The 15,921-nt window shown below is 47.4% G+C and overlaps 7 non-coding genes across 7 annotated transcripts; all 7 read right to left on the bottom strand.

Annotated features, from left to right (window-relative positions):
- Positions 1-319: 319 nt before the first annotated feature.
- Positions 320-391, bottom strand: TRNAP-UGG (transfer RNA proline (anticodon UGG)). Its single transcript has one exon. It is a non-coding gene; the product is annotated as a tRNA-Pro (tRNA).
- Positions 392-3,556: 3,165 nt separating this feature from the next.
- On the bottom strand, positions 3,557-3,628 carry TRNAV-CAC (transfer RNA valine (anticodon CAC)). Its single transcript has one exon. It is a non-coding gene; the product is annotated as a tRNA-Val (tRNA).
- A 5,475-nt stretch (positions 3,629-9,103) lies between these two features.
- Positions 9,104-9,175, bottom strand: TRNAV-CAC (transfer RNA valine (anticodon CAC)). The gene has a single exon. It is a non-coding gene; the product is annotated as a tRNA-Val (tRNA).
- A 2,273-nt stretch (positions 9,176-11,448) lies between these two features.
- TRNAP-UGG (transfer RNA proline (anticodon UGG)) lies at positions 11,449-11,520 on the bottom strand. Its single transcript has one exon. It is a non-coding gene; the product is annotated as a tRNA-Pro (tRNA).
- Positions 11,521-12,831: 1,311 nt separating this feature from the next.
- TRNAV-CAC (transfer RNA valine (anticodon CAC)) lies at positions 12,832-12,903 on the bottom strand. Its single transcript has one exon. It is a non-coding gene; the product is annotated as a tRNA-Val (tRNA).
- A 420-nt stretch (positions 12,904-13,323) lies between these two features.
- TRNAP-UGG (transfer RNA proline (anticodon UGG)) lies at positions 13,324-13,395 on the bottom strand. The gene has a single exon. It is a non-coding gene; the product is annotated as a tRNA-Pro (tRNA).
- Positions 13,396-14,706: 1,311 nt separating this feature from the next.
- On the bottom strand, positions 14,707-14,778 carry TRNAV-CAC (transfer RNA valine (anticodon CAC)). Its single transcript has one exon. It is a non-coding gene; the product is annotated as a tRNA-Val (tRNA).
- Between the last annotated feature and the right edge of the window lie 1,143 nt (positions 14,779-15,921).

Below are 15,921 nucleotides of genomic sequence, written 5' to 3'. Positions count from 1 at the left end.
CACAATCCAGCCTAAAACATACGTCCTATCAAGCATGCGCACATATACAAGTATGCCAGCTGAGGGCCTATGCAGCGTACAGAGGGAAGGACATATTTCCACTTTGAGATCGGACGGCCAAAACTCACAAGCAAATCAAGGAATGTTACTGAGAGCTAACAGAGAACACAAAGGGCTTGTCGCAAGGATATGGCACGCAAAGAGGTTCAGGAAGTGAATTGTTCATCGACTACTGCTTACCGAGAAAACCAGAGAGTCTGTCCAATGAAAATAACATTGAAAAAACAAAAAAAAGGAGCTCAAGTTAACCACCTTGATTGGGCTCGTCCGGGATTTGAACCCGGGATCTCTCGCACCCAAAGCGAGAATCATACCCCTAGACCAACGAGCCACGGTCCTTTGAGCATTTGACGGAATTGTCCTCAGCGTTTGCACCCCCCTTAGGATTCGAGGCCAAGAATGCCTATTCCTGAAGTTTGTTCCTGCCGCTGAAAGCCTTGTCGGTGTATGAGCCAAATGAATGCCCCAGTCGGCACGCTCTGACTGTCTTCACAGGTCTCCTCCTCATCCCGAAGGTTGGTGGCCCATTGACATCAGGGTGGAAGGTGCTTGCGATACACTGTTCCTTCCTTCCTTCCTTCCTTCCTTTATTCCTCTTATGCTGTTTATGTAATAAGAGGGGACGATACACAGAAGAGAGAAAGTGGCCCAACACACTAGACTAGCAGTCTTCTGATCAATCTGCAGCTGGCAAGGTGGGGGAGAGCCTTTATTTTGCACCTGCTGGGATCTGCATTGGCAGAAGCTCTGAGGGCTGGGCCTTTCCTTTTGCCTGTAAAAACAAAAAGCAGCCCTCCTCCCTCCAGCCCTGAGAGCATGGGCGTGACACTGGAAAAAGCAGCATCTCCCCTTTGGTAAAGATGACCATTGCACAGCTGCTCACTCAGAGCTCGATCGTGCTCGATCAGGCGAGATATATTTAGGTCACCAGCAAAGTCTGTTCTCTTTTCTTGCGTAGAGTGAGCATTCACAGAGCCCAGCTTGGTTGACAAGAGTGCAAAAGGTGTATACTAAAAGCTTTCTGCTTTACTTGAGCGCCATGGCCGTTATTATATTTTGGCTGCTCCAAGCAATCTCTGTCCAGCCGATGCAAATTTCCAGCTCAAATTTTCCCAGCACTCAAAAAGTCCCTCCTCCCGCCAGCTCTGCTTTCAGGAAGTTCAGCAGAAGCAGTCCAACTTCTGTTCCCACTTCAGAGGAAAAGCTTTCTCGGGCCAGAGAAAGCCAGGGAATCACTGTACCGGCAAGTGCATTTCTTACAACTGGTAATCCCTCAGAACACAGAAATGAAGAAGCTGTATATGAAAATGTATTATTTCTTTGGTACACTAACCTATGTAACTAATATGGACCATTTCAGAGGACGGAGCTGACCCAACTGTGATCCCAGAGACCCAAATACCCAGCAGTAGGGAAAATAAATCCTCTCTGTGCTCTGCAACATTACATACACAAAATGCAAGCGCGTGCATTTTTTTATTGGCCCCATATACAGAATACATGTGAGGATGCTTGCCTTCCCAGTGTATTTCTCAAGCTCTTGAGAGCATATGCTATTTCCATGGGAACGCAAATAAGTTCATACTTTACATTTGTGTGTGACAAAAGGGGAAAAAAACTATTTTGTGTAAAATGCCAGCAGAGAGTGTTTCTGCCCGGTCTCGAACCGGGACCTTTCGCGTGTGAGGCGAACGTGATAATCACTACACTACAGAAACAGCTGCTTGCTCACCTTTGTAGGGACTGGGAGAACAGGTGCAAAGGGCAGTGCAAGTGGACCTGCTTAAAGACTAATCAAATGCCTTGCGCCTGAAGCTCACACAATCCAGCCTAAAACATACGTCCTATCAAGCATGCGCACATATACAAGTATGCCAGCTGAGGGCCTATGCAGCGTACAGAGGGAAGGACATATTTCCACTTTGAGATCGGACGGCCAAAACTCACAAGCAAATCAAGGAATGTTACTGAGAGCTAACAGAGAACACAAAGTGCTTGTCGCAAGGACATGGCACGCAAAGAGGTTCAGGAAGTGAATTGTTCATCGACTACTGCTTACCGAGAAAACCAGAGAGTCTGTCCAATGAAAATAACATTGAAAAAACAAAAAAAAGGAGCTCAAGTTAACCACCTTGATTGGGCTCGTCCACCCAAAGCGAGAATCATACCACTAGACCAACGAGCCACGGTCCTTTGAGCATTTGACGGAATTGTCCTCAGCGTTTGCACCCCCCTTAGGATTCGAGGCCAAGAATGCCTATTCCTGAAGTTTGTTCCTGCCGCTGAAAGCCTTGTCGGTGTATGAGCCAAATGAATGCCCCAGTCGGCACGCTCTGACTGTCTTCACAGGTCTCCTCCTCATCCCGAAGGTTGGTGGCCCATTGACATCAGGGTGGAAGGTGCTTGCGATACACTGTTCCTTCCTTCCTTCCTTCCTTTATTCCTCTTATGCTGTTTATGTAATAAGAGGGGACGATACACAGAAGAGAGAAAGTGGCCCAACACACTAGACTAGCAGTCTTCTGATCAATCTGCAGCTGGCAAGGTGGGGGAGAGCCTTTATTTTGCACCTGCTGGGATCTGCATTGGCAGAAGCTCTGAGGGCTGGGCCTTTCCTTTTGCCTGTAAAAACAAAAAGCAGCCCTCCTCCCTCCAGCCCTGAGAGCATGGGCGTGACACTGGAAAAAGCAGCATCTCCCCTTTGGTAAAGATGACCATTGCACAGCTGCTCACTCAGAGCTCGATCGTGCTCGATCAGGCGAGATATATTTAGGTCACCAGCAAAGTCTGTTCTCTTTTCTTGCGTAGGGTGAGTATTCACAGAGCCCAGCTTCGTTGACAAGAGTGCAAAAGGTGTATACTAAAAGCTTTCTGCTTTACTTGAGCGCCATGGCCGTTATTATATTTTGGCTGCTCCAAGCAATCTCTGTCCAGCCGATGCAAATTTCCAGCTCAAATTTTCCCAGCACTCAAAAAGTCCCTCCTCCCGCCAGCTCTGCTTTCAGGAAGTTCAGCAGAAGCAGTCCAACTTCTGTTCCCACTTCAGAGGAAAAGCTTTCTCGGGCCAGAGAAAGCCAGGGAATCACTGTACCGGCAAGCGCATTTCTTACAACTGGTAATCCCTCAGAACACAGAAATGAAGAAGCTGTATATGAAAATGTATTATTTCTTTGCTACACTAACCTATGTAACTAATATGGACCATTTCAGAGGACGGAGCTGACCCAACTGTGATCCCAGAGACCCAAATACCCAGCAGTAGGGAAAATAAATCCTCTCTGTGCTCTGCAACATTACATACACAAAATGCAAGCGCGTGCATTTTTTTATTGGCCCCATATACAGAATACATGTGAGGATGCTTGCCTTCCCAGTGTATTTCTCAAGCTCTTGAGAGCATATGCTATTTCCATGGGAACGCAAATAAGTTCATACTTTACATTTGTGTGTGACAAAAGGGGAAAAAAACTATTTTGTGTAAAATGCCAGCAGAGAGTGTTTCTGCCCGGTCTCGAACCGGGACCTTTCGCGTGTGAGGCGAACGTGATAACCACTACACTACAGAAACAGCTGCTTGCTCACCTTTGTAGGGACTGGGAGAACAGGTGCAAAGGGCAGTGCAAGTGGACCTGCTTAAAGACTAATCAAATGCCTTGCGCCTGAAGCTCACACAATCCAGCCTAAAACATACGTCCTATCAAGCATGCGCACATATACAAGTATGCCAGCTGAGGGCCTATGCAGCGTACAGAGGGAAGGACATATTTCCACTTTGAGATCGGACGGCCAAAACTCACAAGCAAATCAAGGAATGTTACTGAGAGCTAACAGAGAACACAAAGTGCTTGTCGCAAGGACATGGCACGCAAAGAGGTTCAGGAAGTGAATTGTTCATCGACTACTGCTTACCGAGAAAACCAGAGAGTCTGTCCAATGAAAATAACATTGAAAAAACAAAAAAAAGGAGCTCAAGTTAACCACCTTGATTGGGCTCGTCCGTGATTTGAACCCGGGACCTCGCGCACCCAAAGCGAGAATCATACCCCTAGACCAACGAGCCACGGTCCTTTGAGCATTTGACGGAATTGTCCTCAGCGTTTGCACCCCCCTTAGGATTCGAGGCCAAGAATGCCTATTCCTGAAGTTTGTTCCTGCCGCTGAAAGCCTTGTCGGTGTATGAGCCAAATGAATGCCCCAGTCGGCACGCTCTGACTGTCTTCACAGGTCTCCTCCTCATCCCGAAGGTTGGTGGCCCATTGACATCAGGGTGGAAGGTGCTTGCGATACACTGTTCCTTCCTTCCTTCCTTCCTTTATTCCTCTTATGCTGTTTATGTAATAAGAGGGGACGATACACAGAAGAGAGAAAGTGGCCCAACACACTAGACTAGCAGTCTTCTGATCAATCTGCAGCTGGCAAGGTGGGGGAGAGCCTTTATTTTGCACCTGCTGGGATCTGCATTGGCAGAAGCTCTGAGGGCTGGGCCTTTCCTTTTGCCTGTAAAAACAAAAAGCAGCCCTCCTCCCTCCAGCCCTGAGAGCATGGGCGTGACACTGGAAAAAGCAGCATCTCCCCTTTGGTAAAGATGACCATTGCACAGCTGCTCACTCAGAGCTCGATCGTGCTCGATCAGGCGAGATATATTTAGGTCACCAGCAAAGTCTGTTCTCTTTTCTTGCGTAGGGTGAGCATTCACAGAGCCCAGCTTCGTTGACAAGAGTGCAAAAGGTGTATACTAAAAGCTTTCTGCTTTACTTGAGCGCCATGGCCGTTATTATATTTTGGCTGCTCCAAGCAATCTCTGTCCAGCCGATGCAAATTTCCAGCTCAAATTTTCCCAGCACTCAAAAAGTCCCTCCTCCCGCCAGCTCTGCTTTCAGGAAGTTCAGCAGAAGCAGTCCAACTTCTGTTCCCACTTCAGAGGAAAAGCTTTCTCGGGCCAGAGAAAGCCAGGGAATCACTGTACCGGCAAGTGCATTTCTTACAACTGGTAATCCCTCAGAACACAGAAATGAAGAAGCTGTATATGAAAATGTATTATTTCTTTGGTACACTAACCTATGTAACTAATATGGACCATTTCAGAGGACGGAGCTGACCCAACTGTGATCCCAGAGACCCAAATACCCAGCAGTAGGGAAAATAAATCCTCTCTGTGCTCTGCAACATTACATACACAAAATGCAAGCGCGTGCATTTTTTTATTGGCCCCATATACAGAATACATGTGAGGATGCTTGCCTTCCCAGTGTATTTCTCAAGCTCTTGAGAGCATATGCTATTTCCATGGGAACGCAAATAAGTTCATACTTTACATTTGTGTGTGACAAAAGGGGAAAAAAACTATTTTGTGTAAAATGCCAGCAGAGAGTGTTTCTGCCCGGTCTCGAACCGGGACCTTAACCACTACACTACAGAAACAGCTGCTTGCTCACCTTTGTAGGGACTGGGAGAACAGGTGCAAAGGGCAGTGCAAGTGGACCTGCTTAAAGACTAATCAAATGCCTTGCGCCTGAAGCTCACACAATCCAGCCTAAAACATACGTCCTATCAAGCATGCGCACATATACAAGTATGCCAGCTGAGGGCCTATGCAGCGTACAGAGGGAAGGACATATTTCCACTTTGAGATCGGACGGCCAAAACTCACAAGCAAATCAAGGAATGTTACTGAGAGCTAACAGAGAACACAAAGTGCTTGTCGCAAGGACATGTCACGCAAAGAGGTTCAGGAAGTGAATTGTTCATCGACTACTGCTTACCGAGAAAACCAGAGAGTCTGTCCAATGAAAATAACATTGAAAAAACAAAAAAAAGGAGCTCAAGTTAACCACCTTGATTGGGCTCGGGACCTCTCGCACCCAAAGCGAGAATCATACCCCTAGACCAACGAGCCACGGTCCTTTGAGCATTTGACGGAATTGTCCTCAGCGTTTGCACCCCCCTTAGGATTCGAGGCCAAGAATGCCTATTCCTGAAGTTTGTTCCTGCCGCTGAAAGCCTTGTCGGTGTATGAGCCAAATGAATGCCCCAGTCGGCACGCTCTGACTGTCTTCACAGGTCTCCTCCTCATCCCGAAGGTTGGTGGCCCATTGACATCAGGGTGGAAGGTGCTTGCGATACACTGTTCCTTCCTTCCTTCCTTCCTTTATTCCTCTTATGCTGTTTATGTAATAAGAGGGGACGATACACAGAAGAGAGAAAGTGGCCCAACACACTAGACTAGCAGTCTTCTGATCAATCTGCAGCTGGCAAGGTGGGGGAGAGCCTTTATTTTGCACCTGCTGGGATCTGCATTGGCAGAAGCTCTGAGGGCTGGGCCTTTCCTTTTGCCTGTAAAAACAAAAAGCAGCCATCCTCCCTCCAGCCCTGAGAGCATGGGCGTGACACTGGAAAAAGCAGCATCTCCCCTTTGGTAAAGATGACCATTGCACAGCTGCTCACTCAGAGCTCGATCGTGCTCGATCAGGCGAGATATATTTAGGTCACCAGCAAAGTCTGTTCTCTTTTCTTGCGTAGGGTGAGCATTCACAGAGCCCAGCTTCGTTGACAAGAGTGCAAAAGGTGTATACTAAAAGCTTTCTGCTTTACTTGAGCGCCATGGCCGTTATTATATTTTGGCTGCTCCAAGCAATCTCTGTCCAGCCGATGCAAATTTCCAGCTCAAATTTTCCCAGCACTCAAAAAGTCCCTCCTCCCGCCAGCTCTGCTTTCAGGAAGTTCAGCAGAAGCAGTCCAACTTCTGTTCCCACTTCAGAGGAAAAGCTTTCTCGGGCCAGAGAAAGCCAGGGAATCACTGTACCGGCAAGTGCATTTCTTACAACTGGTAATCCCTCAGAACACAGAAATGAAGAAGCTGTATATGAAAATGTATTATTTCTTTGGTACACTAACCTATGTAACTAATATGGACCATTTCAGAGGACGGAGCTGACCCAACTGTGATCCCAGAGACCCAAATACCCAGCAGTAGGGAAAATAAATCCTCTCTGTGCTCTGCAACATTACATACACAAAATGCAAGCGCGTGCATTTTTTTATTGGCCCCATATACAGAATACATGTGAGGATGCTTGCCTTCCCAGTGTATTTCTCAAGCTCTTGAGAGCATATGCTATTTCCATGGGAACGCAAATAAGTTCATACTTTACATTTGTGTGTGACAAAAGGGGAAAAAAACTATTTTGTGTAAAATGCCAGCAGAGAGTGTTTCTGCCCGGTCTCGAACCGGGACCTTAACCACTACACTACAGAAACAGCTACTTGCTCACCTTTGTAGGGACTGGGAGAACAGGTGCAAAGGGCAGTGCAAGTGGACCTGCTTAAAGACTAATCAAATGCCTTGCGCCTGAAGCTCACACAATCCAGCCTAAAACATACGTCCTATCAAGCATGCGCACATATACAAGTATGCCAGCTGAGGGCCTATGCAGCGTACAGAGGGAAGGACATATTTCCACTTTGAGATCGGACGGCCAAAACTCACAAGCAAATCAAGGAATGTTACTGAGAGCTAACAGAGAACACAAAGTGCTTGTCGCAAGGACATGTCACGCAAAGAGGTTCAGGAAGTGAATTGTTCATCGACTACTGCTTACCGAGAAAACCAGAGAGTCTGTCCAATGAAAATAACATTGAAAAAACAAAAAAAAGGAGCTCAAGTTAACCACCTTGATTGGGCTCGGGACCTCTCGCACCCAAAGCGAGAATCATACCCCTAGACCAACGAGCCACGGTCCTTTGAGCATTTGACGGAATTGTCCTCAGCGTTTGCACCCCCCTTAGGATTCGAGGCCAAGAATGCCTATTCCTGAAGTTTGTTCCTGCCGCTGAAAGCCTTGTCGGTGTATGAGCCAAATGAATGCCCCAGTCGGCACGCTCTGACTGTCTTCACAGGTCTCCTCCTCATCCCGAAGGTTGGTGGCCCATTGACATCAGGGTGGAAGGTGCTTGCGATACACTGTTCCTTCCTTCCTTCCTTCCTTTATTCCTCTTATGCTGTTTATGTAATAAGAGGGGACGATACACAGAAGAGAGAAAGTGGCCCAACACACTAGACTAGCAGTCTTCTGATCAATCTGCAGCTGGCAAGGTGGGGGAGAGCCTTTATTTTGCACCTGCTGGGATCTGCATTGGCAGAAGCTCTGAGGGCTGGGCCTTTCCTTTTGCCTGTAAAAACAAAAAGCAGCCCTCCTCCCTCCAGCCCTGAGAGCATGGGCGTGACACTGGAAAAAGCAGCATCTCCCCTTTGGTAAAGATGACCATTGCACAGCTGCTCACTCAGAGCTCGATCGTGCTCGATCAGGCGAGATATATTTAGGTCACCAGCAAAGTCTGTTCTCTTTTCTTGCGTAGGGTGAGCATTCACAGAGCCCAGCTTCGTTGACAAGAGTGCAAAAGGTGTATACTAAAAGCTTTCTGCTTTACTTGAGCGCCATGGCCGTTATTATATTTTGGCTGCTCCAAGCAATCTCTGTCCAGCCGATGCAAATTTCCAGCTCAAATTTTCCCAGCACTCAAAAAGTCCCTCCTCCCGCCAGCTCTGCTTTCAGGAAGTTCAGCAGAAGCAGTCCAACTTCTGTTCCCACTTCAGAGGAAAAGCTTTCTCGGGCCAGAGAAAGCCAGGGAATCACTGTACCGGCAAGTGCATTTCTTACAACTGGTAATCCCTCAGAACACAGAAATGAAGAAGCTGTATATGAAAATGTATTATTTCTTTGGTACACTAACCTATGTAACTAATATGGACCATTTCAGAGGACGGAGCTGACCCAACTGTGATCCCAGAGACCCAAATACCCAGCAGTAGGGAAAATAAATCCTCTCTGTGCTCTGCAACATTACATACACAAAATGCAAGCGCGTGCATTTTTTTATTGGCCCCATATACAGAATACATGTGAGGATGCTTGCCTTCCCAGTGTATTTCTCAAGCTCTTGAGAGCATATGCTATTTCCATGGGAACGCAAATAAGTTCATACTTTACATTTGTGTGTGACAAAAGGGGAAAAAAACTATTTTGTGTAAAATGCCAGCAGAGAGTGTTTCTGCCCGGTCTCGAACCGGGACCTTTCGCGTGTGAGGCGAACGTGATAACCACTACACTACAGAAACAGCTGCTTGCTCACCTTTGTAGGGACTGGGAGAACAGGTGCAAAGGGCAGTGCAAGTGGACCTGCTTAAAGACTAATCAAATGCCTTGCGCCTGAAGCTCACACAATCCAGCCTAAAACATACGTCCTATCAAGCATGCGCACATATACAAGTATGCCAGCTGAGGGCCTATGCAGCGTACAGAGGGAAGGACATATTTCCACTTTGAGATCGGACGGCCAAAACTCACAAGCAAATCAAGGAATGTTACTGAGAGCTAACAGAGAACACAAAGTGCTTGTCGCAAGGACATGGCACGCAAAGAGGTTCAGGAAGTGAATTGTTCATCGACTACTGCTTACCGAGAAAACCAGAGAGTCTGTCCAATGAAAATAACATTGAAAAAACAAAAAAAAGGAGCTCAAGTTAACCACCTTGATTGGGCTCGTCCGTGATTTGAACCCGGGACCTCGCGCACCCAAAGCGAGAATCATACCCCTAGACCAACGAGCCACGGTCCTTTGAGCATTTGACGGAATTGTCCTCAGCGTTTGCACCCCCCTTAGGATTCGAGGCCAAGAATGCCTATTCCTGAAGTTTGTTCCTGCCGCTGAAAGCCTTGTCGGTGTATGAGCCAAATGAATGCCCCAGTCGGCACGCTCTGACTGTCTTCACAGGTCTCCTCCTCATCCCGAAGGTTGGTGGCCCATTGACATCAGGGTGGAAGGTGCTTGCGATACACTGTTCCTTCCTTCCTTCCTTCCTTTATTCCTCTTATGCTGTTTATGTAATAAGAGGGGACGATACACAGAAGAGAGAAAGTGGCCCAACACACTAGACTAGCAGTCTTCTGATCAATCTGCAGCTGGCAAGGTGGGGGAGAGCCTTTATTTTGCACCTGCTGGGATCTCCATTGGCAGAAGCTCTGAGGGCTGGGCCTTTCCTTTTGCCTGTAAAAACAAAAAGCAGCCCTCCTCCCTCCAGCCCTGAGAGCATGGGCGTGACACTGGAAAAAGCAGCATCTCCCCTTTGGTAAAGATGACCATTGCACAGCTGCTCACTCAGAGCTCGATCGTGCTCGATCAGGCGAGATATATTTAGGTCACCAGCAAAGTCTGTTCTCTTTTCTTGCGTAGGGTGAGCATTCACAGAGCCCAGCTTCGTTGACAAGAGTGCAAAAGGTGTATACTAAAAGCTTTCTGCTTTACTTGAGCGCCATGGCCGTTATTATATTTTGGCTGCTCCAAGCAATCTCTGTCCAGCCGATGCAAATTTCCAGCTCAAATTTTCCCAGCACTCAAAAAGTCCCTCCTCCCGCCAGCTCTGCTTTCAGGAAGTTCAGCAGAAGCAGTCCAACTTCTGTTCCCACTTCAGAGGAAAAGCTTTCTCGGGCCAGAGAAAGCCAGGGAATCACTGTACCGGCAAGTGCATTTCTTACAACTGGTAATCCCTCAGAACACAGAAATGAAGAAGCTGTATATGAAAATGTATTATTTCTTTGGTACACTAACCTATGTAACTAATATGGACCATTTCAGAGGACGGAGCTGACCCAACTGTGATCCCAGAGACCCAAATACCCAGCAGTAGGGAAAATAAATCCTCTCTGTGCTCTGCAACATTACATACACAAAATGCAAGCGCGTGCATTTTTTTATTGGCCCCATATACAGAATACATGTGAGGATGCTTGCCTTCCCAGTGTATTTCTCAAGCTCTTGAGAGCATATGCTATTTCCATGGGAACGCAAATAAGTTCATACTTTACATTTGTGTGTGACAAAAGGGGAAAAAAACTATTTTGTGTAAAATGCCAGCAGAGAGTGTTTCTGCCCGGTCTCGAACCGGGACCTTAACCACTACACTACAGAAACAGCTGCTTGCTCACCTTTGTAGGGACTGGGAGAACAGGTGCAAAGGGCAGTGCAAGTGGACCTGCTTAAAGACTAATCAAATGCCTTGCGCCTGAAGCTCACACAATCCAGCCTAAAACATACGTCCTATCAAGCATGCGCACATATACAAGTATGCCAGCTGAGGGCCTATGCAGCGTACAGAGGGAAGGACATATTTCCACTTTGAGATCGGACGGCCAAAACTCACAAGCAAATCAAGGAATGTTACTGAGAGCTAACAGAGAACACAAAGTGCTTGTCGCAAGGACATGTCACGCAAAGAGGTTCAGGAAGTGAATTGTTCATCGACTACTGCTTACCGAGAAAACCAGAGAGTCTGTCCAATGAAAATAACATTGAAAAAACAAAAAAAAGGAGCTCAAGTTAACCACCTTGATTGGGCTCGTCCGGGATTTGAACCCGGGACCTCTCGCACCCAAAGCGAGAATCATACCCCTAGACCAACGAGCCACGGTCCTTTGAGCATTTGACGGAATTGTCCTCAGCGTTTGCACCCCCCTTAGGATTCGAGGCCAAGAATGCCTATTCCTGAAGTTTGTTCCTGCCGCTGAAAGCCTTGTCGGTGTATGAGCCAAATGAATGACCCAGTCGGCACGCTCTGACTGTCTTCACAGGTCTCCTCCTCATCCCGAAGGTTGGTGGCCCATTGACATCAGGGTGGAAGGTGCTTGCGATACACTGTTCCTTCCTTCCTTCCTTCCTTTATTCCTCTTATGCTGTTTATGTAATAAGAGGGGACGATACACAGAAGAGAGAAAGTGGCCCAACACACTAGACTAGCAGTCTTCTGATCAATCTGCAGCTGGCAAGGTGGGGGAGAGCCTTTATTTTGCACCTGCTGGGATCTGCATTGGCAGAAGCTCTGAGGGCTGGGCCTTTCCTTTTGCCTGTAAAAACAAAAAGCAGCCCTCCTCCCTCCAGCCCTGAGAGCATGGGCGTGACACTGGAAAAAGCAGCATCTCCCCTTTGGTAAAGATGACCATTGCACAGCTGCTCACTCAGAGCTCGATCGTGCTCGATCAGGCGAGATATATTTAGGTCACCAGCAAAGTCTGTTCTCTTTTCTTGCGTAGGGTGAGCATTCACAGAGCCCAGCTTCGTTGACAAGAGTGCAAAAGGTGTATACTAAAAGCTTTCTGCTTTACTTGAGCGCCATGGCCGTTATTATATTTTGGCTGCTCCAAGCAATCTCTGTCCAGCCGATGCAAATTTCCAGCTCAAATTTTCCCAGCACTCAAAAAGTCCCTCCTCCCGCCAGCTCTGCTTTCAGGAAGTTCAGCAGAAGCAGTCCAACTTCTGTTCCCACTTCAGAGGAAAAGCTTTCTCGGGCCAGAGAAAGCCAGGGAATCACTGTACCGGCAAGTGCATTTCTTACAACTGGTAATCCCTCAGAACACAGAAATGAAGAAGCTGTATATGAAAATGTATTATTTCTTTGGTACACTAACCTATGTAACTAATATGGACCATTTCAGAGGACGGAGCTGACCCAACTGTGATCCCAGAGACCCAAATACCCAGCAGTAGGGAAAATAAATCCTCTCTGTGCTCTGCAACATTACATACACAAAATGCAAGCGCGTGCATTTTTTTATTGGCCCCATATACAGAATACATGTGAGGATGCTTGCCTTCCCAGTGTATTTCTCAAGCTCTTGAGAGCATATGCTATTTCCATGGGAACGCAAATAAGTTCATACTTTACATTTGTGTGTGACAAAAGGGGAAAAAAACTATTTTGTGTAAAATGCCAGCAGAGAGTGTTTCTGCCCGGTCTCGAACCGGGACCTTTCGCGTGTGAGGCGAACGTGATAACCACTACACTACAGAAACAGCTGCTTGCTCACCTTTGTAGGGACTGGGAGAACAGGTGCAAAGGGCAGTGCAAGTGGACCTGCTTAAAGACTAATCAAATGCCTTGCGCCTGAAGCTCACACAATCCAGCCTAAAACATACGTCCTATCAAGCATGCGCACATATACAAGTATGCCAGCTGAGGGCCTATGCAGCGTACAGAGGGAAGGACATATTTCCACTTTGAGATCGGACGGCCAAAACTCACAAGCAAATCAAGGAATGTTACTGAGAGCTAACAGAGAACACAAAGTGCTTGTCGCAAGGACATGGCACGCAAAGAGGTTCAGGAAGTGAATTGTTCATCGACTACTGCTTACCGAGAAAACCAGAGAGTCTGTCCAATGAAAATAACATTGAAAAAACAAAAAAAAGGAGCTCAAGTTAACCACCTTGATTGGGCTCGTCCGTGATTTGAACCCGGGACCTCTCGCACCCAAAGCGAGAATCATACCCCTAGACCAACGAGCCACGGTCCTTTGAGCATTTGACGGAATTGTCCTCAGCGTTTGCACCCCCCTTAGGATTCGAGGCCAAGAATGCCTATTCCTGAAGTTTGTTCCTGCCGCTGAAAGCCTTGTCGGTGTATGAGCCAAATGAATGCCCCAGTCGGCACGCTCTGACTGTCTTCACAGGTCTCCTCCTCATCCCGAAGGTTGGTGGCCCATTGACATCAGGGTGGAAGGTGCTTGCGATACACTGTTCCTTCCTTCCTTCCTTCCTTTATTCCTCTTATGCTGTTTATGTAATAAGAGGGGACGATACACAGAAGAGAGAAAGTGGCCCAACACACTAGACTAGCAGTCTTCTGATCAATCTGCAGCTGGCAAGGTGGGGGAGAGCCTTTATTTTGCACCTGCTGGGATCTGCATTGGCAGAAGCTCTGAGGGCTGGGCCTTTCCTTTTGCCTGTAAAAACAAAAAGCAGCCCTCCTCCCTCCAGCCCTGAGAGCATGGGCGTGACACTGGAAAAAGTAGCATCTCCTCTTTGGTAAAGATGACCATTGCACAGCTGCTCACTCAGAGCTCGATCGTGCTCGATCAGGCGAGATATATTTAGGTCACCAGCAAAGTCTGTTCTCTTTTCTTGCGTAGGGTGAGCATTCACAGAGCCCAGCTTCGTTGACAAGAGTGCAAAAGGTGTATACTAAAAGCTTTCTGCTTTACTTGAGCGCCATGGCCGTTATTATATTTTGGCTGCTCCAAGCAATCTCTGTCCAGCCGATGCAAATTTCCAGCTCAAATTTTCCCAGCACTCAAAAAGTCCCTCCTCCCGCCAGCTCTGCTTTCAGGAAGTTCAGCAGAAGCAGTCCAACTTCTGTTCCCACTTCAGAGGAAAAGCTTTCTCGGGCCAGAGAAAGCCAGGGAATCACTGTACCGGCAAGTGCATTTCTTACAACTGGTAATCCCTCAGAACACAGAAATGAAGAAGCTGTATATGAAAATGTATTATTTCTTTGGTACACTAACCTATGTAACTAATATGGACCATTTCAGAGGACGGAGCTGACCCAACTGTGATCCCAGAGACCCAAATACCCAGCAGTAGGGAAAATAAATCCTCTCTGTGCTCTGCAACATTACATACACAAAATGCAAGCGCGTGCATTTTTTTATTGGCCCCATATACAGAATACATGTGAGGATGCTTGCCTTCCCAGTGTATTTCTCAAGCTCTTGAGAGCATATGCTATTTCCATGGGAACGCAAATAAGTTCATACTTTACATTTGTGTGTGACAAAAGGGGAAAAAAACTATTTTGTGTAAAATGCCAGCAGAGAGTGTTTCTGCCCGGTCTCGAACCGGGACCTTTCGCGTGTGAGGCGAACGTGATAACCACTACACTACAGAAACAGCTGCTTGCTCACCTTTGTAGGGACTGGGAGAACAGGTGCAAAGGGCAGTGCAAGTGGACCTGCTTAAAGACTAATCAAATGCCTTGCGCCTGAAGCTCACACAATCCAGCCTAAAACATACGTCCTATCAAGCATGCGCACATATACAAGTATGCCAGCTGAGGGCCTATGCAGCGTACAGAGGGAAGGACATATTTCCACTTTGAGATCGGACGGCCAAAACTCACAAGCAAATCAAGGAATGTTACTGAGAGCTAACAGAGAACACAAAGTGCTTGTCGCAAGGACATGGCACGCAAAGAGGTTCAGGAAGTGAATTGTTCATCGACTACTGCTTACCGAGAAAACCAGAGAGTCTGTCCAATGAAAATAACATTGAAAAAACAAAAAAAAGGAGCTCAAGTTAACCACCTTGATTGGGCTCGTGAACCCGGGACCTCTCGCACCCAAAGCGAGAATCATACCCCTAGACCAACGAGCCACGGTCCTTTGAGCATTTGACGGAATTGTCCTCAGCGTTTGCACCCCCCTTAGGATTCGAGGCCAAGAATGCCTATTCCTGAAGTTTGTTCCTGCCGCTGAAAGCCTTGTCGGTGTATGAGCCAAATGAATGACCCAGTCGGCACGCTCTGACTGTCTTCACAGGTCTCCTCCTCATCCCGAAGGTTGGTGGCCCATTGACATCAGGGTGGAAGGTGCTTGCGATACACTGTTCCTTCCTTCCTTCCTTCCTTTATTCCTCTTATGCTGTTTATGTAATAAGAGGGGACGATACACAGAAGAGAGAAAGTGGCCCAACACACTAGACTAGCAGTCTTCTGATCAATCTGCAGCTGGCAAGGTGGGGGAGAGCCTTTATTTTGCACCTGCTGGGATCTGCATTGGCAGAAGCTCTGAGGGCTGGGCCTTTCCTTTTGCCTGTAAAAACAAAAAGCAGCCCTCCTCCCTCCAGCCCTGAGAGCATGGGCGTGACACTGGAAAAAGCAGCATCTCCCCTTTGGTAAAGATGACCATTGCACAGCTGCTCACTCAGAGCTCGATCGTGCTCGATCAGGCGAGATATATTTAGGTCACCAGCAAAGTCTGTTCTCTTTTCTTGCGTAGGGTGAGCATTCACAGAGCCCAGCTTCGTTGACAAGAG

Source organism: Ambystoma mexicanum, chromosome 2q (genome assembly GCF_040938575.1).
Source record: "Ambystoma mexicanum isolate Mex_15411 chromosome 2q, UKY_AmexF1_1, whole genome shotgun sequence".
Taxonomy (NCBI): domain Eukaryota; kingdom Metazoa; phylum Chordata; class Amphibia; order Caudata; family Ambystomatidae; genus Ambystoma; species Ambystoma mexicanum.
Note: the sequence above shows the minus strand (reverse complement) of the source record. Positions and strands in the feature narration are given on the sequence as shown.